At 49.5% G+C, this 25,243-nt stretch overlaps 20 non-coding genes across 20 annotated transcripts; all 20 read left to right on the top strand.

The window, feature by feature from the left end:
- The first annotated feature begins 216 nt into the window (after window positions 1–216).
- trnam-cau (transfer RNA methionine (anticodon CAU)) lies at window positions 217–289 on the top strand. Its single transcript has one exon. It is a non-coding gene; the product is annotated as a tRNA-Met (tRNA).
- Window positions 290–1,519: 1,230 nt separating this feature from the next.
- Window positions 1,520–1,592, top strand: trnam-cau (transfer RNA methionine (anticodon CAU)). The gene has a single exon. It is a non-coding gene; the product is annotated as a tRNA-Met (tRNA).
- Window positions 1,593–2,787: 1,195 nt separating this feature from the next.
- On the top strand, window positions 2,788–2,860 carry trnam-cau (transfer RNA methionine (anticodon CAU)). Its single transcript has one exon. It is a non-coding gene; the product is annotated as a tRNA-Met (tRNA).
- A 1,198-nt stretch (window positions 2,861–4,058) lies between these two features.
- trnam-cau (transfer RNA methionine (anticodon CAU)) lies at window positions 4,059–4,131 on the top strand. The gene has a single exon. It is a non-coding gene; the product is annotated as a tRNA-Met (tRNA).
- Window positions 4,132–5,361: 1,230 nt separating this feature from the next.
- Window positions 5,362–5,434, top strand: trnam-cau (transfer RNA methionine (anticodon CAU)). Its single transcript has one exon. It is a non-coding gene; the product is annotated as a tRNA-Met (tRNA).
- Window positions 5,435–6,627: 1,193 nt separating this feature from the next.
- trnam-cau (transfer RNA methionine (anticodon CAU)) lies at window positions 6,628–6,700 on the top strand. The gene has a single exon. It is a non-coding gene; the product is annotated as a tRNA-Met (tRNA).
- Window positions 6,701–7,895: 1,195 nt separating this feature from the next.
- trnam-cau (transfer RNA methionine (anticodon CAU)) lies at window positions 7,896–7,968 on the top strand. The gene has a single exon. It is a non-coding gene; the product is annotated as a tRNA-Met (tRNA).
- Window positions 7,969–9,166: 1,198 nt separating this feature from the next.
- Window positions 9,167–9,239, top strand: trnam-cau (transfer RNA methionine (anticodon CAU)). Its single transcript has one exon. It is a non-coding gene; the product is annotated as a tRNA-Met (tRNA).
- A 1,230-nt stretch (window positions 9,240–10,469) lies between these two features.
- trnam-cau (transfer RNA methionine (anticodon CAU)) lies at window positions 10,470–10,542 on the top strand. Its single transcript has one exon. It is a non-coding gene; the product is annotated as a tRNA-Met (tRNA).
- Window positions 10,543–11,735: 1,193 nt separating this feature from the next.
- Window positions 11,736–11,808, top strand: trnam-cau (transfer RNA methionine (anticodon CAU)). The gene has a single exon. It is a non-coding gene; the product is annotated as a tRNA-Met (tRNA).
- Window positions 11,809–13,037: 1,229 nt separating this feature from the next.
- Window positions 13,038–13,110, top strand: trnam-cau (transfer RNA methionine (anticodon CAU)). The gene has a single exon. It is a non-coding gene; the product is annotated as a tRNA-Met (tRNA).
- A 1,195-nt stretch (window positions 13,111–14,305) lies between these two features.
- Window positions 14,306–14,378, top strand: trnam-cau (transfer RNA methionine (anticodon CAU)). Its single transcript has one exon. It is a non-coding gene; the product is annotated as a tRNA-Met (tRNA).
- Window positions 14,379–15,576: 1,198 nt separating this feature from the next.
- Window positions 15,577–15,649, top strand: trnam-cau (transfer RNA methionine (anticodon CAU)). Its single transcript has one exon. It is a non-coding gene; the product is annotated as a tRNA-Met (tRNA).
- Window positions 15,650–16,879: 1,230 nt separating this feature from the next.
- trnam-cau (transfer RNA methionine (anticodon CAU)) lies at window positions 16,880–16,952 on the top strand. The gene has a single exon. It is a non-coding gene; the product is annotated as a tRNA-Met (tRNA).
- A 1,230-nt stretch (window positions 16,953–18,182) lies between these two features.
- On the top strand, window positions 18,183–18,255 carry trnam-cau (transfer RNA methionine (anticodon CAU)). The gene has a single exon. It is a non-coding gene; the product is annotated as a tRNA-Met (tRNA).
- A 1,230-nt stretch (window positions 18,256–19,485) lies between these two features.
- trnam-cau (transfer RNA methionine (anticodon CAU)) lies at window positions 19,486–19,558 on the top strand. The gene has a single exon. It is a non-coding gene; the product is annotated as a tRNA-Met (tRNA).
- Window positions 19,559–20,788: 1,230 nt separating this feature from the next.
- On the top strand, window positions 20,789–20,861 carry trnam-cau (transfer RNA methionine (anticodon CAU)). The gene has a single exon. It is a non-coding gene; the product is annotated as a tRNA-Met (tRNA).
- A 1,230-nt stretch (window positions 20,862–22,091) lies between these two features.
- trnam-cau (transfer RNA methionine (anticodon CAU)) lies at window positions 22,092–22,164 on the top strand. Its single transcript has one exon. It is a non-coding gene; the product is annotated as a tRNA-Met (tRNA).
- A 1,195-nt stretch (window positions 22,165–23,359) lies between these two features.
- Window positions 23,360–23,432, top strand: trnam-cau (transfer RNA methionine (anticodon CAU)). Its single transcript has one exon. It is a non-coding gene; the product is annotated as a tRNA-Met (tRNA).
- Window positions 23,433–24,627: 1,195 nt separating this feature from the next.
- trnam-cau (transfer RNA methionine (anticodon CAU)) lies at window positions 24,628–24,700 on the top strand. The gene has a single exon. It is a non-coding gene; the product is annotated as a tRNA-Met (tRNA).
- Window positions 24,701–25,243: the final 543 nt, after the last annotated feature.

The raw sequence follows: 25,243 nt of genomic DNA on the forward strand, positions 1-25,243 counted from the left end.
TTTAATGCTGCTCGTCCTGTGTACTTGCTGATGTCGCAGCTATTTTTCACAGCCTGGGCCAGCGGCGCAATGGATCACGCATCTGACTACGGATTAGAAGATTGCATGTTCGGCTCCTACCTGGCTCGAGCATTTTGGCAATCTTTGCATTCTGGCTTTGAATGCCACGTAAGCGAACATAGTTGGTCACACTCTTCAGTTACTAACCAGGCAAGTGCCTTCTTAGCGCAGTAGGCAGCGCGTCAGTCTCATAATCTGAAGGTCCTGAGTTCAATCCTCAGAGAAGGCATTAATACTTGCATAGACTTTTTTCCTTCTTTCATTTCAGCTGCATTCATGCAAAAATCAGGAAGTTTTGCTGCGATAGCACATCAAAGGATTTGATGTCCCTCAGCCTGCGGTGACCTTCAGAAGCAGATGGGCTCACACCACACCTGACACAACTCTTGTTTCTGAACAATTACCCGAGCCAAAAGAATAGTGGTGAATGCAGGTATTGATCCCGCTAACTCTCACATGCAAAGCAAGCGCTCTACCATTTGAGCTAATTCCCCATTGATGTCTGGCATTAGCTCCCAGTTTGCATCTGACTAGCCCCTTATCACTTGCCTCCTCGCTGTTCCACGACCAGCAGAAATCTCTTGCTTCAGGTTGGCCTGCTCCCTGAACACTTTCAATGCTTTGCTCCGATCGACGTTACTGAGCAATAGCAGGCGAGCAAGGGCAGGACTGGAAGCCATGGATATGGTGAAAGACGCCGAGAAGAGCTCGAGCCTGCGCAAGGGAAGCGAGTTGAGCGCAACGTCGCAGCCGCCACGAGCGTGAGGGAGCAGGCGAGAGCCCTGTCTGACTGATGGACAAATGACTTCTATTGCCTGAGGCTTTGCCTGAAAGAAAGTGCAATTGCCTGAGGCTTTGCCTGAAAGAAAGTGCAATTGCCTGAGGCTTTGCCTGAAAGAAAATGCTGGCTCTTTACATGCATTGCTTCTCAAAGGCACTCCCTGCTGACACACACATGCAAGTGTTCAAGCAAAACGGTGAAGGCACTGTCCTGTGCCTCAGCTGCAACATGTTCAGCTGTAAACTGCTCATCATATTAAGAACTCTGCCTTCAGCGAATTGCGACTTACCACACACATACTTACTTCAAAAGAATGCTCACTGCTTCAAGCCGGAGTGCAACCAACCACCTAAGGACGACTTTGCTTTGCTTTGTTTTCTACTGCACTGCTCCGCTCCCCACCTGTCAATCGAAGGGAAGCGGCAGAGGTGCCTATCTTTGCTGATTGTCTGCCGCATGCCTTTTAATGCTGCTCGTCCTGTGTACTTGCTGATGTCGCAGCTATTTTTCACAGCCTGGGCCAGCGGCGCAATGGATCACGCATCTGACTACGGATTAGAAGATTGCATGTTCGGCTCCTACCTGGCTCGAGCATTTTAGCAATCTTTGCATTCTGGCTTTGAATGCCACGTAAGCGAACATAGTTGGTCACACTCTTCAGTTACTAACCAGGCAAGTGCCTTCTTAGCGCAGTAGGCAGCGCGTCAGTCTCATAATCTGAAGGTCCTGAGTTCAATCCTCAGAGAAGGCATTAATACTTGCATAGACTTTTCTCCTTCTTTCATTTCAGCTGCATTCATGCAAAAATCAGGAAGTTTTGCTGCGATAGCACATCAAAGGATTTGATGTCCCTCAGCCTGCGGTGACCTTCAGAAGCAGATGGGCTCACACCACACCTGACACAACTCTTGTTTCTGAACAATTACCCGAGCCAAAAGAATAGTGGTGAATGCAGGTATTGATCCCACTAACTCTCACATGCAAAGCAAGCGCTCCACCATTTGAGCTAATTCCCCATTTATGTCTGGCATTATCTCCCAGTTTGCATCTGACTAGCCCCTTATCACTTGCCTCCTCGCTGTTCCACGACCAGCAGAAATCTCTTGCTTCAGGTTGGCCTGCTCCCTGAACACTTTCAATGCTTTGCTCCGATCGACGTTACTGAGCAATAGCAGGCGAGCAAGGGCAGGACTGGAAGCCATGGATATGGTGAAAGACGCCGAGAAGAGCTCGAGCCTGCGCAAGGGAAGCGAGTTGAGCGCAACGTCGCAGCCGCCACGAGCGTGAGGGAGCAGGCGAGAGCCCTGTCTGACTGATGGACAAATGACTTCTATTGCCTGAGGCTTTGCCTGAAAGAAAGTGCAATTGCCTGAGGCTTTGCCTGAAAGAAAATGCTGGCTCTTTACATGCATTGCTGCTCAAAGGCACTCCCTGCTGACACACACATGCAAGTGCTCAAGCAAAACGGTGAAGGCACTGTCCTGTGCCTCAGCTGCAACATGTTCAGCTGTAAACTGCTCATATTAAGAACTCTGCCTTCAGCGAATTGCGACTTACCACACACATACTTACTTCAAAAGAATGCTCACTGCTTCAAGCCGGAGTGCAACCAACCACCTAAGGACGACTTTGCTTTGCTTTGTTTTCTACTGCACTGCTCCGCTCCCCACCTGTCAATCGAAGGGAAGCGGCAGAGGTGCCTATCTTTGCTGATTGTCTGCCGCATGCCTTTTAATGCTGCTCGTCCTGTGTACTTGCTGATGTCGCAGCTATTTTTCACAGCCTGGGCCAGCGGCGCAATGGATCACGCATCTGACTACGGATTAGAAGATTGCATGTTCGGCTCCTACCTGGCTCGAGCATTTTGGCAATCTTTGCATTCTGGCTTTGAATGCCACGTAAGCGAACATAGTTGGTCACACTCTTCAGTTACTAACCAGGCAAGTGCCTTCTTAGCGCAGTAGGCAGCGCGTCAGTCTCATAATCTGAAGGTCCTGAGTTCAATCCTCAGAGAAGGCATTAATACTTGCATAGACTTTTCTCCTTCTTTCATTTCAGCTGCATTCATGCAAAAATCAGGAAGTTTTGTTGCGATAGCACATCAAAGGATTTGATGTCCCTCAGCCTGCGGTGACCTTCAGAAGCAGATGGGCTCACACCACACCTGACACAACTCTTGTTTCTGAACAATTACCCGAGCCAAAAGAATAGTGGTGAATGCAGGTATTGATCCCGCTAACTCTCACATGCAAAGCAAGCGCTCCACCATTTGAGCTAATTCCCCATTTATGTCTGGCATTATCTCCCAGTTTGCATCTGACTAGCCCCTTATCACTTGCCTCCTCGCTGTTCCACGACCAGCAGAAATCTCTTGTTTCAGGTTGGCCTGCTCCCTGAACACTTTCAATGCTTTGCTCCAATCGACGTTACTGAGCAATAGCAGGCGAGCAAGGGCAGGACTGGAAGCCATGGATATGGTGAAAGACGCCGAGAAGAGCTCGAGCCTGCGCAAGGGAAGTGAGTTGAGCGCAACGTCGCAGCCGCCACGAGCGTGAGGGAGCAGGCGAGAGCCCTGTCTGACTGATGGACAAATGACTTCTATTGCCTGAGGCTTTGCCTGAAAGAAAGTGCAATTGCCTGAGGCTTTGCCTGATAGAAAATGCTGGCTCTTTACATGCATTGCTGCTCAAAGGCACTCCCTGCTGACACACACATGCAAGTGTTCAAGCAAAACGGTGAAGGCACTGTCCTGTGCCTCAGCTGCAACATGTTTAGCTGTAAACTGCTCATCATATTAAGAACTCTGCCTTCAGCGAATTGCGACTTACCACACACATACTTACTTCAAAAGAATGCTCACTGCTTCAAGCCGGAGTGCAACCAACCATCTAAGGACAACTTTGCTTTGCTTTGTTTTCTACTGCACTGCTCCGCTCCCCACCTGTCAATCGAAGGGAAGCGGCAGAGGTGCCTATCTTTGCTGATTGTCTGCCGCATGCCTTTTAATGCTGCTCGTCCTGTGTACTTGCTGATGTCGCAGCTATTTTTCACAGCCTGGGCCAGCGGCGCAATGGATCACGCATCTGACTACGGATTAGAAGATTGCATGTTCGGCTCCTACCTGGCTCGAGCATTTTGGCAATCTTTGCATTCTGGCTTTGAATGCCACGTAAGCGAACATAGTTGGTCACACTCTTCAGTTACTAACCAGGCAAGTGCCTTCTTAGCGCAGTAGGCAGCGTGTCAGTCTCATAATCTGAAGGTCCTGAGTTCAATCCTCAGAGAAGGCATTAATACTTGCATAGACTTTTTTCCTTCTTTCATTTCAGCTGCATTCATGCAAAAATCAGGAAGTTTTGCTGCGATAGCACATCAAAGGATTTGATGTCCCTCAGCCTGCGGTGACCTTCAGAAGCAGATGGGCTCACACCACACCTGACACAACTCTTGTTTCTGAACAATTACCCGAGCCAAAAGAATAGTGGTGAATGCAAGTATTGATCCCGCTAACTCTCACATGCAAAGCAAGCGCTCTACCATTTGAGCTAATTCCCCATTGATGTCTGGCATTAGCTCCCAGTTTGCATCTGACTAGCCCCTTATCACTTGCCTCCTCGCTGTTCCACGACCAGCAGAAATCTCTTGCTTCAGGTTGGCCTGCTCCCTGAACACTTTCAATGCTTTGCTCCGATCGACGTTACTGAGCAATAGCAGGCGAGCAAGGGCAGGACTGGAAGCCATGGATATGGTGAAAGACGCCGAGAAGAGCTCGAGCCTGCGCAAGGGAAGCGAGTTGAGCGCAACGTCGCAGCCGCCACGAGCGTGAGGGAGCAGGCGAGAGCCCTGTCTGACTGATGGACAAATGACTTCTATTGCCTGAGGCTTTGCCTGAAAGAAAGTGCAATTGCCTGAGGCTTTGCCTGAAAGAAAGTGCAATTGCCTGAGGCTTTGCCTGAAAGAAAATGCTGGCTCTTTACATGCATTGCTTCTCAAAGGCACTCCCTGCTGACACACACATGCAAGTGTTCAAGCAAAACGGTGAAGGCACTGTCCTGTGCCTCAGCTGCAACATGTTCAGCTGTAAACTGCTCATCATATTAAGAACTCTGCCTTCAGCGAATTGCGACTTACCACACACATACTTACTTCAAAAGAATGCTCACTGCTTCAAGCCGGAGTGCAACCAACCACCTAAGGACGACTTTGCTTTGCTTTGTTTTCTACTGCACTGCTCCGCTCCCCACCTGTCAATCGAAGGGAAGCGGCAGAGGTGCCTATCTTTGCTGATTGTCTGCCGCATGCCTTTTAATGCTGCTCGTCCTGTGTACTTGCTGATGTCGCAGCTATTTTTCACAGCCTGGGCCAGCGGCGCAATGGATCACGCATCTGACTACGGATTAGAAGATTGCATGTTCGGCTCCTACCTGGCTCGAGCATTTTGGCAATCTTTGCATTCTGGCTTTGAATGCCACGTAAGCGAACATAGTTGGTCACACTCTTCAGTTACTAACCAGGCAAGTGCCTTCTTAGCGCAGTAGGCAGCGTGTCAGTCTCATAATCTGAAGGTCCTGAGTTCAATCCTCAGAGAAGGCATTAATACTTGCATAGACTTTTCTCCTTCTTTCATTTCAGCTGCATTCATGCAAAAATCAGGAAGTTTTGCTGCGATAGCACATCAAAGGATTTGATGTCCCTCAGCCTGCGGTGACCTTCAGAAGCAGATGGGCTCACACCACACCTGACACAACTCTTGTTTCTGAACAATTACCCGAGCCAAAAGAATAGTGGTGAATGCAGGTATTGATCCCGCTAACTCTCACATGCAAAGCAAGCGCTCTACCATTTGAGCTAATTCCCCATTGATGTCTGGCATTAGCTCCCAGTTTGCATCTGACTAGCCCCTTATCACTTGCCTCCTCGCTGTTCCACGACCAGCAGAAATCTCTTGCTTCAGGTTGGCCTGCTCCCTGAACACTTTCAATGCTTTGCTCCAATCGACGTTACTGAGCAATAGCAGGCGAGCAAGGGCAGGACTGGAAGCCATGGATATGGTGAAAGACGCCGAGAAGAGCTCGAGCCTGCGCAAGGGAAGCGAGTTGAGCGCAACGTCGCAGCCGCCACGAGCGTGAGGGAGCAGGCGAGAGCCCTGTCTGACTGATGGACAAATGACTTCTATTGCCTGAGGCTTTGCCTGAAAGAAAGTGCAATTGCCTGAGGCTTTGCCTGATAGAAAATGCTGGCTCTTTACATGCATTGCTGCTCAAAGGCACTCCCTGCTGACACACACATGCAAGTGTTCAAGCAAAACGGTGAAGGCACTGTCCTGTGCCTCAGCTGCAACATGTTCAGCTGTAAACTGCTCATCATATTAAGAACTCTGCCTTCAGCGAATTGCGACTTACCACACACATACTTACTTCAAAAGAATGCTCACTGCTTCAAGCCGGAGTGCAACCAACCACCTAAGGACGACTTTGCTTTGTTTTCTACTGCACTGCTCCGCTCCCCACCTGTCAATCGAAGGGAAGCGGCAGAGGTGCCTATCTTTGCTGATTGTCTGCCGCATGCCTTTTAATGCTGCTCGTCCTGTGTACTTGCTGATGTCGCAGCTATTTTTCACAGCCTGGGCCAGCGGCGCAATGGATCACGCATCTGACTACGGATTAGAAGATTGCATGTTCGGCTCCTACCTGGCTCGAGCATTTTGGCAATCTTTGCATTCTGGCTTTGAATGCCACGTAAGCGAACATAGTTGGTCACACTCTTCAGTTACTAACCAGGCAAGTGCCTTCTTAGCGCAGTAGGCAGCGCGTCAGTCTCATAATCTGAAGGTCCTGAGTTCAATCCTCAGAGAAGGCATTAATACTTGCATAGACTTTTTTCCTTCTTTCATTTCAGCTGCATTCATGCAAAAATCAGGAAGTTTTGCTGCGATAGCACATCAAAGGATTTGATGTCCCTCAGCCTGCGGTGACCTTCAGAAGCAGATGGGCTCACACCACACCTGACACAACTCTTGTTTCTGAACAATTACCCGAGCCAAAAGAATAGTGGTGAATGCAGGTATTGATCCCGCTAACTCTCACATGCAAAGCAAGCGCTCTACCATTTGAGCTAATTCCCCATTGATGTCTGGCATTAGCTCCCAGTTTGCATCTGACTAGCCCCTTATCACTTGCCTCCTCGCTGTTCCACGACCAGCAGAAATCTCTTGCTTCAGGTTGGCCTGCTCCCTGAACACTTTCAATGCTTTGCTCCGATCGACGTTACTGAGCAATAGCAGGCGAGCAAGGGCAGGACTGGAAGCCATGGATATGGTGAAAGACGCCGAGAAGAGCTCGAGCCTGCGCAAGGGAAGCGAGTTGAGCGCAACGTCGCAGCCGCCACGAGCGTGAGGGAGCAGGCGAGAGCCCTGTCTGACTGATGGACAAATGACGTCTATTGCCTGAGGCTTTGCCTGAAAGAAAGTGCAATTGCCTGAGGCTTTGCCTGAAAGAAAATGCTGGCTCTTTACATGCATTGCTGCTCAAAGGCACTCCCTGCTGACACACACATGCAAGTGCTCAAGCAAAACGGTGAAGGCACTGTCCTGTGCCTCAGCTGCAACATGTTCAGCTGTAAACTGCTCATATTAAGAACTCTGCCTTCAGCGAATTGCGACTTACCACACACATACTTACTTCAAAAGAATGCTCACTGCTTCAAGCCGGAGTGCAACCAACCACCTAAGGACGACTTTGCTTTGCTTTGTTTTCTACTGCACTGCTCCGCTCCCCACCTGTCAATCGAAGGGAAGCGGCAGAGGTGCCTATCTTTGCTGATTGTCTGCCGCATGCCTTTTAATGCTGCTCGTCCTGTGTACTTGCTGATGTCGCAGCTATTTTTCACAGCCTGGGCCAGCGGCGCAATGGATCACGCATCTGACTACGGATTAGAAGATTGCATGTTCGGCTCCTACCTGGCTCGAGCATTTTGGCAATCTTTGCATTCTGGCTTTGAATGCCACGTAAGCGAACATAGTTGGTCACACTCTTCAGTTACTAACCAGGCAAGTGCCTTCTTAGCGCAGTAGGCAGCGCGTCAGTCTCATAATCTGAAGGTCCTGAGTTCAATCCTCAGAGAAGGCATTAATACTTGCATAGACTTTTCTCCTTCTTTCATTTCAGCTGCATTCATGCAAAAATCAGGAAGTTTTGTTGCGATAGCACATCAAAGGATTTGATGTCCCTCAGCCTGCGGTGACCTTCAGAAGCAGATGGGCTCACACCACACCTGACACAACTCTTGTTTCTGAACAATTACCCGAGCCAAAAGAATAGTGGTGAATGCAGGTATTGATCCCGCTAACTCTCACATGCAAAGCAAGCGCTCCACCATTTCAGCTAATTCCCCATTTATGTCTGGCATTATCTCCCAGTTTGCATCTGACTAGCCCCTTATCACTTGCCTCCTCGCTGTTCCACGACCAGCAGAAATCTCTTGTTTCAGGTTGGCCTGCTCCCTGAACACTTTCAATGCTTTGCTCCAATCGACGTTACTGAGCAATAGCAGGCGAGCAAGGGCAGGACTGGAAGCCATGGATATGGTGAAAGACGCCGAGAAGAGCTCGAGCCTGCGCAAGGGAAGTGAGTTGAGCGCAACGTCGCAGCCGCCACGAGCGTGAGGGAGCAGGCGAGAGCCCTGTCTGACTGATGGACAAATGACTTCTATTGCCTGAGGCTTTGCCTGAAAGAAAGTGCAATTGCCTGAGGCTTTGCCTGATAGAAAATGCTGGCTCTTTACATGCATTGCTGCTCAAAGGCACTCCCTGCTGACACACACATGCAAGTGTTCAAGCAAAACGGTGAAGGCACTGTCCTGTGCCTCAGCTGCAACATGTTTAGCTGTAAACTGCTCATCATATTAAGAACTCTGCCTTCAGCGAATTGCGACTTACCACACACATACTTACTTCAAAAGAATGCTCACTGCTTCAAGCCGGAGTGCAACCAACCATCTAAGGACAACTTTGCTTTGCTTTGTTTTCTACTGCACTGCTCCGCTCCCCACCTGTCAATCGAAGGGAAGCGGCAGAGGTGCCTATCTTTGCTGATTGTCTGCCGCATGCCTTTTAATGCTGCTCGTCCTGTGTACTTGCTGATGTCGCAGCTATTTTTCACAGCCTGGGCCAGCGGCGCAATGGATCACGCATCTGACTACGGATTAGAAGATTGCATGTTCGGCTCCTACCTGGCTCGAGCATTTTGGCAATCTTTGCATTCTGGCTTTGAATGCCACGTAAGCGAACATAGTTGGTCACACTCTTCAGTTACTAACCAGGCAAGTGCCTTCTTAGCGCAGTAGGCAGCGTGTCAGTCTCATAATCTGAAGGTCCTGAGTTCAATCCTCAGAGAAGGCATTAATACTTGCATAGACTTTTTTCCTTCTTTCATTTCAGCTGCATTCATGCAAAAATCAGGAAGTTTTGCTGCGATAGCACATCAAAGGATTTGATGTCCCTCAGCCTGCGGTGACCTTCAGAAGCAGATGGGCTCACACCACACCTGACACAACTCTTGTTTCTGAACAATTACCCGAGCCAAAAGAATAGTGGTGAATGCAAGTATTGATCCCGCTAACTCTCACATGCAAAGCAAGCGCTCTACCATTTGAGCTAATTCCCCATTGATGTCTGGCATTAGCTCCCAGTTTGCATCTGACTAGCCCCTTATCACTTGCCTCCTCGCTGTTCCACGACCAGCAGAAATCTCTTGCTTCAGGTTGGCCTGCTCCCTGAACACTTTCAATGCTTTGCTCCGATCGACGTTACTGAGCAATAGCAGGCGAGCAAGGGCAGGACTGGAAGCCATGGATATGGTGAAAGACGCCGAGAAGAGCTCGAGCCTGCGCAAGGGAAGCGAGTTGAGCGCAACGTCGCAGCCGCCACGAGCGTGAGGGAGCAGGCGAGAGCCCTGTCTGACTGATGGACAAATGACTTCTATTGCCTGAGGCTTTGCCTGAAAGAAAGTGCAATTGCCTGAGGCTTTGCCTGAAAGAAAGTGCAATTGCCTGAGGCTTTGCCTGAAAGAAAATGCTGGCTCTTTACATGCATTGCTTCTCAAAGGCACTCCCTGCTGACACACACATGCAAGTGTTCAAGCAAAACGGTGAAGGCACTGTCCTGTGCCTCAGCTGCAACATGTTCAGCTGTAAACTGCTCATCATATTAAGAACTCTGCCTTCAGCGAATTGCGACTTACCACACACATACTTACTTCAAAAGAATGCTCACTGCTTCAAGCCGGAGTGCAACCAACCACCTAAGGACGACTTTGCTTTGCTTTGTTTTCTACTGCACTGCTCCGCTCCCCACCTGTCAATCGAAGGGAAGCGGCAGAGGTGCCTATCTTTGCTGATTGTCTGCCGCATGCCTTTTAATGCTGCTCGTCCTGTGTACTTGCTGATGTCGCAGCTATTTTTCACAGCCTGGGCCAGCGGCGCAATGGATCACGCATCTGACTACGGATTAGAAGATTGCATGTTCGGCTCCTACCTGGCTCGAGCATTTTGGCAATCTTTGCATTCTGGCTTTGAATGCCACGTAAGCGAACATAGTTGGTCACACTCTTCAGTTACTAACCAGGCAAGTGCCTTCTTAGCGCAGTAGGCAGCGTGTCAGTCTCATAATCTGAAGGTCCTGAGTTCAATCCTCAGAGAAGGCATTAATACTTGCATAGACTTTTCTCCTTCTTTCATTTCAGCTGCATTCATGCAAAAATCAGGAAGTTTTGCTGCGATAGCACATCAAAGGATTTGATGTCCCTCAGCCTGCGGTGACCTTCAGAAGCAGATGGGCTCACACCACACCTGACACAACTCTTGTTTCTGAACAATTACCCGAGCCAAAAGAATAGTGGTGAATGCAGGTATTGATCCCGCTAACTCTCACATGCAAAGCAAGCGCTCTACCATTTGAGCTAATTCCCCATTGATGTCTGGCATTAGCTCCCAGTTTGCATCTGACTAGCCCCTTATCACTTGCCTCCTCGCTGTTCCACGACCAGCAGAAATCTCTTGCTTCAGGTTGGCCTGCTCCCTGAACACTTTCAATGCTTTGCTCCAATCGACGTTACTGAGCAATAGCAGGCGAGCAAGGGCAGGACTGGAAGCCATGGATATGGTGAAAGACGCCGAGAAGAGCTCGAGCCTGCGCAAGGGAAGCGAGTTGAGCGCAACGTCGCAGCCGCCACGAGCGTGAGGGAGCAGGCGAGAGCCCTGTCTGACTGATGGACAAATGACTTCTATTGCCTGAGGCTTTGCCTGAAAGAAAGTGCAATTGCCTGAGGCTTTGCCTGATAGAAAATGCTGGCTCTTTACATGCATTGCTGCTCAAAGGCACTCCCTGCTGACACACACATGCAAGTGTTCAAGCAAAACGGTGAAGGCACTGTCCTGTGCCTCAGCTGCAACATGTTCAGCTGTAAACTGCTCATCATATTAAGAACTCTGCCTTCAGCGAATTGCGACTTACCACACACATACTTACTTCAAAAGAATGCTCACTGCTTCAAGCCGGAGTGCAACCAACCACCTAAGGACGACTTTGCTTTGTTTTCTACTGCACTGCTCCGCTCCCCACCTGTCAATCGAAGGGAAGCGGCAGAGGTGCCTATCTTTGCTGATTGTCTGCCGCATGCCTTTTAATGCTGCTCGTCCTGTGTACTTGCTGATGTCGCAGCTATTTTTCACAGCCTGGGCCAGCGGCGCAATGGATCACGCATCTGACTACGGATTAGAAGATTGCATGTTCGGCTCCTACCTGGCTCGAGCATTTTGGCAATCTTTGCATTCTGGCTTTGAATGCCACGTAAGCGAACATAGTTGGTCACACTCTTCAGTTACTAACCAGGCAAGTGCCTTCTTAGCGCAGTAGGCAGCGCGTCAGTCTCATAATCTGAAGGTCCTGAGTTCAATCCTCAGAGAAGGCATTAATACTTGCATAGACTTTTTTCCTTCTTTCATTTCAGCTGCATTCATGCAAAAATCAGGAAGTTTTGCTGCGATAGCACATCAAAGGATTTGATGTCCCTCAGCCTGCGGTGACCTTCAGAAGCAGATGGGCTCACACCACACCTGACACAACTCTTGTTTCTGAACAATTACCCGAGCCAAAAGAATAGTGGTGAATGCAGGTATTGATCCCGCTAACTCTCACATGCAAAGCAAGCGCTCTACCATTTGAGCTAATTCCCCATTGATGTCTGGCATTAGCTCCCAGTTTGCATCTGACTAGCCCCTTATCACTTGCCTCCTCGCTGTTCCACGACCAGCAGAAATCTCTTGCTTCAGGTTGGCCTGCTCCCTGAACACTTTCACTGCTTTGCTCCGATCGACGTTACTGAGCAATAGCAGGCGAGCAAGGGCAGGACTGGAAGCCATGGATATGGTGAAAGACGCCGAGAAGAGCTCGAGCCTGCGCAAGGGAAGCGAGTTGAGCGCAACGTCGCAGCCGCCACGAGCGTGAGGGAGCAGGCGAGAGCCCTGTCTGACTGATGGACAAATGACTTCTATTGCCTGAGGCTTTGCCTGAAAGAAAGTGCAATTGCCTGAGGCTTTGCCTGAAAGAAAGTGCAATTGCCTGAGGCTTTGCCTGAAAGAAAATGCTGGCTCTTTACATGCATTGCTTCTCAAAGGCACTCCCTGCTGACACACACATGCAAGTGTTCAAGCAAAACGGTGAAGGCACTGTCCTGTGCCTCAGCTGCAACATGTTCAGCTGTAAACTGCTCATCATATTAAGAACTCTGCCTTCAGCGAATTGCGACTTACCACACACATACTTACTTCAAAAGAATGCTCACTGCTTCAAGCCGGAGTGCAACCAACCACCTAAGGACGACTTTGCTTTGCTTTGTTTTCTACTGCACTGCTCCGCTCCCCACCTGTCAATCGAAGGGAAGCGGCAGAGGTGCCTATCTTTGCTGATTGTCTGCCGCATGCCTTTTAATGCTGCTCGTCCTGTGTACTTGCTGATGTCGCAGCTATTTTTCACAGCCTGGGCCAGCGCGCAATGGATCACGCATCTGACTACGGATTAGAAGATTGCATGTTCGGCTCCTACCTGGCTCGAGCATTTTAGCAATCTTTGCATTCTGGCTTTGAATGCCACGTAAGCGAACATAGTTGGTCACACTCTTCAGTTACTAACCAGGCAAGTGCCTTCTTAGCGCAGTAGGCAGCGCGTCAGTCTCATAATCTGAAGGTCCTGAGTTCAATCCTCAGAGAAGGCATTAATACTTGCATAGACTTTTCTCCTTCTTTCATTTCAGCTGCATTCATGCAAAAATCAGGAAGTTTTGCTGCGATAGCACATCAAAGGATTTGATGTCCCTCAGCCTGCGGTGACCTTCAGAAGCAGATGGGCTCACACCACACCTGACACAACTCTTGTTTCTGAACAATTACCCGAGCCAAAAGAATAGTGGTGAATGCAGGTATTGATCCCGCTAACTCTCACATGCAAAGCAAGCGCTCCACCATTTGAGCTAATTCCCCATTTATGTCTGGCATTATCTCCCAGTTTGCATCTGACTAGCCCCTTATCACTTGCCTCCTCGCTGTTCCACGACCAGCAGAAATCTCTTGCTTCAGGTTGGCCTGCTCCCTGAACACTTTCAATGCTTTGCTCCGATCGACGTTACTGAGCAATAGCAGGCGAGCAAGGGCAGGACTGGAAGCCATGGATATGGTGAAAGACGCCGAGAAGAGCTCGAGCCTGCGCAAGGGAAGCGAGTTGAGCGCAACGTCGCAGCCGCCACGAGCGTGAGGGAGCAGGCGAGAGCCCTGTCTGACTGATGGACAAATGACGTCTATTGCCTGAGGCTTTGCCTGAAAGAAAGTGCAATTGCCTGAGGCTTTGCCTGAAAGAAAATGCTGGCTCTTTACATGCATTGCTGCTCAAAGGCACTCCCTGCTGACACACACATGCAAGTGCTCAAGCAAAACGGTGAAGGCACTGTCCTGTGCCTCAGCTGCAACATGTTCAGCTGTAAACTGCTCATATTAAGAACTCTGCCTTCAGCGAATTGCGACTTACCACACACATACTTACTTCAAAAGAATGCTCACTGCTTCAAGCCGGAGTGCAACCAACCACCTAAGGACGACTTTGCTTTGCTTTGTTTTCTACTGCACTGCTCCGCTCCCCACCTGTCAATCGAAGGGAAGCGGCAGAGGTGCCTATCTTTGCTGATTGTCTGCCGCATGCCTTTTAATGCTGCTCGTCCTGTGTACTTGCTGATGTCGCAGCTATTTTTCACAGCCTGGGCCAGCGGCGCAATGGATCACGCATCTGACTACGGATTAGAAGATTGCATGTTCGGCTCCTACCTGGCTCGAGCATTTTGGCAATCTTTGCATTCTGGCTTTGAATGCCACGTAAGCGAACATAGTTGGTCACACTCTTCAGTTACTAACCAGGCAAGTGCCTTCTTAGCGCAGTAGGCAGCGCGTCAGTCTCATAATCTGAAGGTCCTGAGTTCAATCCTCAGAGAAGGCATTAATACTTGCATAGACTTTTCTCCTTCTTTCATTTCAGCTGCATTCATGCAAAAATCAGGAAGTTTTGTTGCGATAGCACATCAAAGGATTTGATGTCCCTCAGCCTGCGGTGACCTTCAGAAGCAGATGGGCTCACACCACACCTGACACAACTCTTGTTTCTGAACAATTACCCGAGCCAAAAGAATAGTGGTGAATGCAGGTATTGATCCCGCTAACTCTCACATGCAAAGCAAGCGCTCCACCATTTGAGCTAATTCCCCATTTATGTCTGGCATTATCTCCCAGTTTGCATCTGACTAGCCCCTTATCACTTGCCTCCTCGCTGTTCCACGACCAGCAGAAATCTCTTGTTTCAGGTTGGCCTGCTCCCTGAACACTTTCAATGCTTTGCTCCAATCGACGTTACTGAGCAATAGCAGGCGAGCAAGGGCAGGACTGGAAGCCATGGATATGGTGAAAGACGCCGAGAAGAGCTCGAGCCTGCGCAAGGGAAGTGAGTTGAGCGCAACGTCGCAGCCGCCACGAGCGTGAGGGAGCAGGCGAGAGCCCTGTCTGACTGATGGACAAATGACTTCTATTGCCTGAGGCTTTGCCTGAAAGAAAGTGCAATTGCCTGAGGCTTTGCCTGATAGAAAATGCTGGCTCTTTACATGCATTGCTGCTCAAAGGCACTCCCTGCTGACACACACATGCAAGTGTTCAAGCAAAACGGTGAAGGCACTGTCCTGTGCCTCAGCTGCAACATGTTTAGCTGTAAACTGCTCATCATATTAAGAACTCTGCCTTCAGCGAATTGCGACTTACCACACACATACTTACTTCAAAAGAATGCTCACTGCTTCAAGCCGGAGTGCAACCAACCATCTAAGGACAACTTTGCTTTGCTTTGTTTTCTACTGCACTGCTCCGCTCCCCACCTGTCAATCGAAGGGAAGCGGCAGAGGTGCCTATCTTTGCTGATTGTCTGCCGCATGCCTTTTAATGCTGCTCGTCCTGTGTACTTGCTGATGTCGCAGCTATTTTTCACAGCCTGGGCCAGCGGCGCAATGGATCACGCATCTGACTACGGATTAGAAGATTGCATGTTCGGCTCCTACCTGGCTCGAGCATTTTGGCAATCTTTGCATTCTGGCTTTGAATGCCACGTAAGCGAACATAGTTGGTCACACTCTTCAGTTACTAACCAGGCAAGTGCCTTCTTAGCGCAGTAGGCAGCGTGTCAGTCTCATAATCTGAAGGTCCTGAGTTCAATCCTCAGAGAAGGCATTAATACTTGCATAGACTTTTTTCCTTCTTTCATTTCAGCTGCATTCATGCAAAAATCAGGAAGTTTTGCTGCGATAGCACATCAAAGGATTTGATGTCCCTCAGCCTGCGGTGACCTTCAGAAGCAGATGGGCTCACACCACACCTGACACAACTCTTGTTTCTGAACAATTACCCGAGCCAAAAGAATAGTGGTGAATGCAGGTATTGATCCCGCTAACTCTCACATACAAAGCAAGCACTCTACCATTTGAGCTAATTCCCCATTGATGGCTGGCATTAGCTCCCAGTTTGCATCTGACGAGCCCCTTATCACTTGCCTCCTCGCTGTTCCACGACCAGCAGAAATCTCTTGCTTCAGGTTGGCCTGCTCCCTGAACACTTTCAATGCTTTGCTCCGATCGACGTTACTGAGCAATAGCAGGCGAGCAAGGGCAGGACTGGAAGCCATGGATATGGTGAAAGACGCCGAGAAGAGCTCGAGCCTGCGCAAGGGAAGCGAGTTGAGCGCAACGTCGCAGCCGCCACGAGCGTGAGGGAGCAGGCGAGAGCCCTGTCTGACTGATGGACAAATGACTTCTATTGCCTGAGGCTTTGCCTGAAAGAAAGTGCAATTGCCTGAGGCTTTGCCTGAAAGAAAGTGCAATTGCCTGAGGCTTTGCCTGAAAGAAAATGCTGGCTCTTTACATGCATTGCTTCTCAAAGGCACTCCCTGCTGACACACACATGCAAGTGTTCAAGCAAAACGGTGAAGGCACTGTCCTGTGCCTCAGCTGCAACATGTTCAGCTGTAAACTGCTCATCATATTAAGAACTCTGCCTTCAGCGAATTGCGACTTACCACACACATACTTACTTCAAAAGAATGCTCACTGCTTCAAGCCGGAGTGCAACCAACCACCTAAGGACGACTTTGCTTTGCTTTGTTTTCTACTGCACTGCTCCGCTCCCCACCTGTCAATCGAAGGGAAGCGGCAGAGGTGCCTATCTTTGCTGATTGTCTGCCGCATGCCTTTTAATGCTGCTCGTCCTGTGTACTTGCTGATGTCGCAGCTATTTTTCACAGCCTGGGCCAGCGGCGCAATGGATAACGCATCTGACTACGGATTAGAAGATTGCATGTTCGGCTCCTACCTGGCTCGAGCATTTTGGCAATCTTTGCATTCTGGCTTTGAATGCCACGTAAGCGAACATAGTTGGTCACACTCTTCAGTTACTAACCAGGCAAGTGCCTTCTTAGCGCAGTAGGCAGCGTGTCAGTCTCATAATCTGAAGGTCCTGAGTTCAATCCTCAGAGAAGGCATTAATACTTGCATAGACTTTTTTCCTTCTTTCATTTCAGCTGCATTCATGCAAAAATCAGGAAGTTTTGCTGCGATAGCACATCAAAGGATTTGATGTCCCTCAGCCTGCGGTGACCTTCAGAAGCAGATGGGCTCACACCACACCTGACACAACTCTTGTTTCTGAACAATTACCCGAGCCAAAAGAATAGTGGTGAATGCAGGTATTGATCCCGCTAACTCTCACATACAAAGCAAGCACTCTACCATTTGAGCTAATTCCCCATTGATGGCTGGCATTAGCTCCCAGTTTGCATCTGACGAGCCCCTTATCACTTGCCTCCTCGCTGTTCCACGACCAGCAGAAATCTCTTGCTTCAGGTTGGCCTGCTCCCTGAACACTTTCAATGCTTTGCTCCGATCGACGTTACTGAGCAATAGCAGGCGAGCAAGGGCAGGACTGGAAGCCATGGATATGGTGAAAGACGCCGAGAAGAGCTCGAGCCTGCGCAAGGGAAGCGAGTTGAGCGCAACGTCGCAGCCGCCACGAGCGTGAGGGAGCAGGCGAGAGCCCTGTCTGACTGATGGACAAATGACTTCTATTGCCTGAGGCTTTGCCTGAAAGAAAGTGCAATTGCCTGAGGCTTTGCCTGAAAGAAAGTGCAATTGCCTGAGGCTTTGCCTGAAAGAAAATGCTGGCTCTTTACATGCATTGCTTCTCAAAGGCACTCCCTGCTGACACACACATGCAAGTGTTCAAGCAAAACGGTGAAGGCACTGTCCTGTGCCTCAGCTGCAACATGTTCAGCTGTAAACTGCTCATCATATTAAGAACTCTGCCTTCAGCGAATTGCGACTTACCACACACATACTTACTTCAAAAGAATGCTCACTGCTTCAAGCCGGAGTGCAACCAACCACCTAAGGACGACTTTGCTTTGCTTTGTTTTCTACTGCACTGCTCCGCTCCCCACCTGTCAATCGAAGGGAAGCGGCAGAGGTGCCTATCTTTGCTGATTGTCTGCCGCATGCCTTTTAATGCTGCTCGTCCTGTGTACTTGCTGATGTCGCAGCTATTTTTCACAGCCTGGGCCAGCGGCGCAATGGATAACGCATCTGACTACGGATTAGAAGATTGCATGTTCGGCTCCTACCTGGCTCGAGCATTTTGGCAATCTTTGCATTCTGGCTTTGAATGCCACGTAAGCGAACATAGTTGGTCACACTCTTCAGTTACTAACCAGGCAAGTGCCTTCTTAGCGCAGTAGGCAGCGTGTCAGTCTCATAATCTGAAGGTCCTGAGTTCAATCATCAGAGAAGGCATTAATACTTGCATAGACTTTTCTCCTTCTTTCATTTCAGCTGCATTCATGCAAAAATCAGGAAGTTTTGCTGCGATAGCACATCAAAGGATTTGATGTCCCTCAGCCTGCGGTGACCTTCAGAAGCAGATGGGCTCACACCACACCTGACACAACTCTTGTTTCTGAACAATTACCCGAGCCAAAAGAATAGTGGTGAATGCAGGTATTGATCCCGCTAACTCTCACATACAAAGCAAGCACTCTACCATTTGAGCTAATTCCCCATTGATGGCTGGCATTAGCTCCCAGTTTGCATCTGACGAGCCCCTTATCACTTGCCTCCTCGCTGTTCCACGACCAGCAGAAATCTCTTGCTTCAGGTTGGCCTGCTCCCTGAACACTTTCAATGCTTTGCTCCGATCGACGTTACTGAGCAATAGCAGGCGAGCAAGGGCAGGACTGGAAGCCATGGATATGGTGAAAGACGCCGAGAAGAGCTCGAGCCTGCGCAAGGGAAGCGAGTTGAGCGCAACGTCGCAGCCGCCACGAGCGTGAGGGAGCAGGCGAGAGCCCTGTCTGACTGATGGACAAATGACTTCTATTGCCTGAGGCTTTGCCTGAAAGAAAGTGCAATTGCCTGAGGCTTTGCCTGAAAGAAAGTGCAATTGCCTGAGGCTTTGCCTGAAAGAAAATGCTGGCTCTTTACATGCATTGCTTCTCAAAGGCACTCCCTGCTGACACACACATGCAAGTGTTCAAGCAAAACGGTGAAGGCACTGTCCTGTGCCTCAGCTGCAACATGTTCAGCTGTAAACTGCTCATCATATTAAGAACTCTGCCTTCAGCGAATTGCGACTTACCACACACATACTTACTTCAAAAGAATGCTCACTGCTTCAAGCCGGAGTGCAACCAACCACCTAAGGACGACTTTGCTTTGCTTTGTTTTCTACTGCACTGCTCCGCTCCCCACCTGTCAATCGAAGGGAAGCGGCAGAGGTGCCTATCTTTGCTGATTGTCTGCCGCATGCCTTTTAATGCTGCTCGTCCTGTGTACTTGCTGATGTCGCAGCTATTTTTCACAGCCTGGGCCAGCGGCGCAATGGATAACGCATCTGACTACGGATTAGAAGATTGCATGTTCGGCTCCTACCTGGCTCGAGCATTTTGGCAATCTTTGCATTCTGGCTTTGAATGCCACGTAAGCGAACATAGTTGGTCACACTCTTCAGTTACTAACCAGGCAAGTGCCTTCTTAGCGCAGTAGGCAGCGTGTCAGTCTCATAATCTGAAGGTCCTGAGTTCAATCATCAGAGAAGGCATTAATACTTGCATAGACTTTTCTCCTTCTTTCATTTCAGCTGCATTCATGCAAAAATCAGGAAGTTTTGCTGCGATAGCACATCAAAGGATTTGATGTCCCTCAGCCTGCGGTGACCTTCAGAAGCAGATGGGCTCACACCACACCTGACACAACTCTTGTTTCTGAACAATTACCCGAGCCAAAAGAATAGTGGTGAATGCAGGTATTGATCCCGCTAACTCTCACATACAAAGCAAGCACTCTACCATTTGAGCTAATTCCCCATTGATGGCTGGCATTAGCTCCCAGTTTGCATCTGACGAGCCCCTTATCACTTGCCTCCTCGCTGTTCCACGACCAGCAGAAATCTCTTGCTTCAGGTTGGCCTGCTCCCTGAACACTTTCAATGCTTTGCTCCGATCGACGTTACTGAGCAATAGCAGGCGAGCAAGGGCAGGACTGGAAGCCATGGATATGGTGAAAGACGCCGAGAAGAGCTCGAGCCTGCGCAAGGGAAGCGAGTTGAGCGCAACGTCGCAGCCGCCACGAGCGTGAGGGAGCAGGCGAGAGCCCTGTCTGACTGATGGACAAATGACTTCTATTGCCTGAGGCTTTGCCTGAAAGAAAGTGCAATTGCCTGAGGCTTTGCCTGAAAGAAAGTGCAATTGCCTGAGGCTTTGCCTGAAAGAAAATGCTGGCTCTTTACATGCATTGCTTCTCAAAGGCACTCCCTGCTGACACACACATGCAAGTGTTCAAGCAAAACGGTGAAGGCACTGTCCTGTGCCTCAGCTGCAACATGTTCAGCTGTAAACTGCTCATCATATTAAGAACTCTGCCTTCAGCGAATTGCGACTTACCACACACATACTTACTTCAAAAGAATGCTCACTGCTTCAAGCCGGAGTGCAACCAACCACCTAAGGACGACTTTGCTTTGCTTTGTTTTCTACTGCACTGCTCCGCTCCCCACCTGTCAATCGAAGGGAAGCGGCAGAGGTGCCTATCTTTGCTGATTGTCTGCCGCATGCCTTTTAATGCTGCTCGTCCTGTGTACTTGCTGATGTCGCAGCTATTTTTCACAGCCTGGGCCAGCGGCGCAATGGATAACGCATCTGACTACGGATTAGAAGATTGCATGTTCGGCTCCTACCTGGCTCGAGCATTTTGGCAATCTTTGCATTCTGGCTTTGAATGCCACGTAAGCGAACATAGTTGGTCACACTCTTCAGTTACTAACCAGGCAAGTGCCTTCTTAGCGCAGTAGGCAGCGTGTCAGTCTCATAATCTGAAGGTCCTGAGTTCAATCATCAGAGAAGGCATTAATACTTGCATAGACTTTTCTCCTTCTTTCATTTCAGCTGCATTCATGCAAAAATCAGGAAGTTTTGCTGCGATAGCACATCAAAGGATTTGATGTCCCTCAGCCTGCGGTGACCTTCAGAAGCAGATGGGCTCACACCACACCTGACACAACTCTTGTTTCTGAACAATTACCCGAGCCAAAAGAATAGTGGTGAATGCAGGTATTGATCCCGCTAACTCTCACATACAAAGCAAGCACTCTACCATTTGAGCTAATTCCCCATTGATGGCTGGCATTAGCTCCCAGTTTGCATCTGACGAGCCCCTTATCACTTGCCTCCTCGCTGTTCCACGACCAGCAGAAATCTCTTGCTTCAGGTTGGCCTGCTCCCTGAACACTTTCAATGCTTTGCTCCGATCGACGTTACTGAGCAATAGCAGGCGAGCAAGGGCAGGACTGGAAGCCATGGATATGGTGAAAGACGCCGAGAAGAGCTCGAGCCTGCGCAAGGGAAGCGAGTTGAGCGCAACGTCGCAGCCGCCACGAGCGTGAGGGAGCAGGCGAGAGCCCTGTCTGACTGATGGACAAATGACTTCTATTGCCTGAGGCTTTGCCTGAAAGAAAGTGCAATTGCCTGAGGCTTTGCCTGAAAGAAAGTGCAATTGCCTGAGGCTTTGCCTGAAAGAAAATGCTGGCTCTTTACATGCATTGCTTCTCAAAGGCACTCCCTGCTGACACACACATGCAAGTGTTCAAGCAAAACGGTGAAGGCACTGTCCTGTGCCTCAGCTGCAACATGTTCAGCTGTAAACTGCTCATCATATTAAGAACTCTGCCTTCAGCGAATTGCGACTTACCACACACATACTTACTTCAAAAGAATGCTCACTGCTTCAAGCCGGAGTGCAACCAACCACCTAAGGACGACTTTGCTTTGCTTTGTTTTCTACTGCACTGCTCCGCTCCCCACCTGTCAATCGAAGGGAAGCGGCAGAGGTGCCTATCTTTGCTGATTGTCTGCCGCATGCCTTTTAATGCTGCTCGTCCTGTGTACTTGCTGATGTCGCAGCTATTTTTCACAGCCTGGGCCAGCGGCGCAATGGATAACGCATCTGACTACGGATTAGAAGATTGCATGTTCGGCTCCTACCTGGCTCGAGCATTTTGGCAATCTTTGCATTCTGGCTTTGAATGCCACGTAAGCGAACATAGTTGGTCACACTCTTCAGTTACTAACCAGGCAAGTGCCTTCTTAGCGCAGTAGGCAGCGCGTCAGTCTCATAATCTGAAGGTCCTGAGTTCAATCCTGAGAGAAGGCATTAATACTTGCATAGACTTTTCTCCTTCTTTCATTTCAGCTGCATTCATGCAAAAATCAGGAAGTTTTGCTGCGATAGCACATCAAAGGATTTGATGTCCCTCAGCCTGCGGTGACCTTCAGAAGCAGATGGGCTCACACCACACCTGACACAACTCTTGTTTCTGAACAATTACCCGAGCCAAAAGAATAGTGGTGAATGCAGGTATTGATCCCACTAACTCTCACATGCAAAGCAAGCGCTCCACCATTTGAGCTAATTCCCCATTTATGTCTGGCATTGTCTCCCAGTTTGCATCTGACGAGCCCCTTATCACTTGCCTCCTCGCTGTTCCACGACCAGCAGAAATCTCTTGCTTCAGGTTGGCCTGCTCCCTGAACACTTTCAATGCTTTGCTCCGATCGACGTTACTGAGCAATAGCAGGCGAGCAAGGGCAGGACTGGAAGCCATGGATATGGTGAAAGACGCCGAGAAGAGCTCGAGCCTGCGCAAGGGAAGCGAGTTGAGCGCAACGTCGCAGCCGCCACGAGCGTGAGGGAGCAGGCGAGAGCCCTGTCTGACTGATGGACAAATGACTTCAATTGCCTGAGGCTTTGCCTGAAAGAAAGTGCAATTGCCTGAGGCTTTGCCTGAAAGAAAATGCTGGCTCTTTACATGCATTGCTGCTCAAAGGCACTCCCTGCTGACACACACATGCAAGTGCTCAAGCAAAACGGTGAAGGCACTGTCCTGTGCCTCAGCTGCAACATGTTCAGCTGTAAACTGCTCATATTAAGAACTCTGCCTTCAGCGAATTGCGACTTACCACACACATACTTACTTCAAAAGAATGCTCACTGCTTCAAGCCGGAGTGCAACCAACCACCTAAGGACGACTTTGCTTTGCTTTGTTTTCTACTGCACTGCTCCGCTCCCCACCTGTCAATCGAAGGGAAGCGGCAGAGGTGCCTATCTTTGCTGATTGTCTGCCGCATGCCTTTTAATGCTGCTCGTCCTGTGTACTTGCTGATGTCGCAGCTATTTTTCACAGCCTGGGCCAGCGGCGCAATGGATAACGCATCTGACTACGGATTAGAAGATTGCATGTTCGGCTCCTACCTGGCTCGAGCATTTTGGCAATCTTTGCATTCTGGCTTTGAATGCCACGTAAGCGAACATAGTTGGTCACACTCTTCAGTTACTAACCAGGCAAGTGCCTTCTTAGCGCAGTAGGCAGCGTGTCAGTCTCATAATCTGAAGGTCCTGAGTTCAATCATCAGAGAAGGCATTAATACTTGCATAGACTTTTCTCCTTCTTTCATTTCAGCTGCATTCATGCAAAAATCAGGAAGTTTTGCTGCGATAGCACATCAAAGGATTTGATGTCCCTCAGCCTGCGGTGACCTTCAGAAGCAGATGGGCTCACACCACACCTGACACAACTCTTGTTTCTGAGCAATTACCCGAGCCAAAAGAATAGTGGTGAATGCAGGTATTGATCCCACTAACTCTCACATGCAAAGCAAGCGCTCCACCATTTGAGCTAATTCCCCATTTATGTCTGGCATTGTCTCCCAGTTTGCATCTGACTAGCCCCTTATCACTTGCCTCCTCGCTGTTCCACGACCAGCAGAAATCTCTTGCTTCAGGTTGGCCTGCTCCCTGAACACTTTCAATGCTTTGCTCCGATCGACGTTACTGAGCAATAGCAGGCGAGCAAGGGCAGGACTGGAAGCCATGGATATGGTGAAAGACGCCGAGAAGAGCTCGAGCCTGCGCAAGGGAAGCGAGTTGAGCGCAACGTCGCAGCCGCCACGAGCGTGAGGGAGCAGGCGAGAGCCCTGTCTGACTGATGGACAAATGACTTCTATTGCCTGAGGCTTTGCCTGAAAGAAAGTGCAATTGCCTGAGGCTTTGCCTGAAAGAAAATGCTGGCTCTTTACATGCATTGCTGCTCAAAGGCACTCCCTGCTGACACACACATGCAAGTGCTCAAGCAAAACGGTGAAGGCACTGTCCTGTGCCTCAGCTGCAACATGTTCAGCTGTAAACTGCTCATATTAAGAACTCTGCCTTCAGCGAATTGCGACTTACCACACACATACTTACTTCAAAAGAATGCTCACTGCTTCAAGCCGGAGTGCAACCAACCACCTAAGGACGACTTTGCTTTGCTTTGTTTTCTACTGCACTGCTCCGCTCCCCACCTGTCAATCGAAGGGAAGCGGCAGAGGTGCCTATCTTTGCTGATTGTCTGCCGCATGCCTTTTAATGCTGCTCGTCCTGTGTACTTGCTGATGTCGCAGCTATTTTTCACAGCCTGGGCCAGCGGCGCAATGGATAACGCATCTGACTACGGATTAGAAGATTGCATGTTCGGCTCCTACCTGGCTCGAGCATTTTGGCAATCTTTGCATTCTGGCTTTGAATGCCACGTAAGCGAACATAGTTGGTCACACTCTTCAGTTACTAACCAGGCAAGTGCCTTCTTAGCGCAGTAGGCAGCGTGTCAGTCTCATAATCTGAAGGTCCTGAGTTCAATCCTCAGAGAAGGCATTAATACTTGCATAGACTTTTCTCCTTCTTTCATTTCAGCTGCATTCATGCAAAAATCAGGAAGTTTTGCTGCGATAGCACATCAAAGGATTTGATGTCCCTCAGCCTGCGGTGACCTTCAGAAGCAGATGGGCTCACACCACACCTGACACAACTCTTGTTTCTGAACAATTACCCGAGCCAAAAGAATAGTGGTGAATGCAGGTATTGATCCCGCTAACTCTCACATACAAAGCAAGCACTCTACCATTTGAGCTAATTCCCCATTGATGGCTGGCATTAGCTCCCAGTTTGCATCTGACGAGCCCCTTATCACTTGCCTCCTCGCTGTTCCACGACCAGCAGAAATCTCTTGCTTCAGGTTGGCCTGCTCCCTGAACACTTTCAATGCTTTGCTCCGATCGACGTTACTGAGCAATAGCAGGCGAGCAAGGGCAGGACTGGAAGCCATGGATATGGTGAAAGACGCCGAGAAGAGCTCGAGCCTGCGCAAGGGAAGCGAGTTGAGCGCAACGTCGCAGCCGCCACGAGCGTGAGGGAGCA

Source organism: Pristiophorus japonicus, unplaced genomic scaffold, assembly GCF_044704955.1.
Source record: "Pristiophorus japonicus isolate sPriJap1 unplaced genomic scaffold, sPriJap1.hap1 HAP1_SCAFFOLD_207, whole genome shotgun sequence".
NCBI classification, from domain to species: domain Eukaryota; kingdom Metazoa; phylum Chordata; class Chondrichthyes; family Pristiophoridae; genus Pristiophorus; species Pristiophorus japonicus.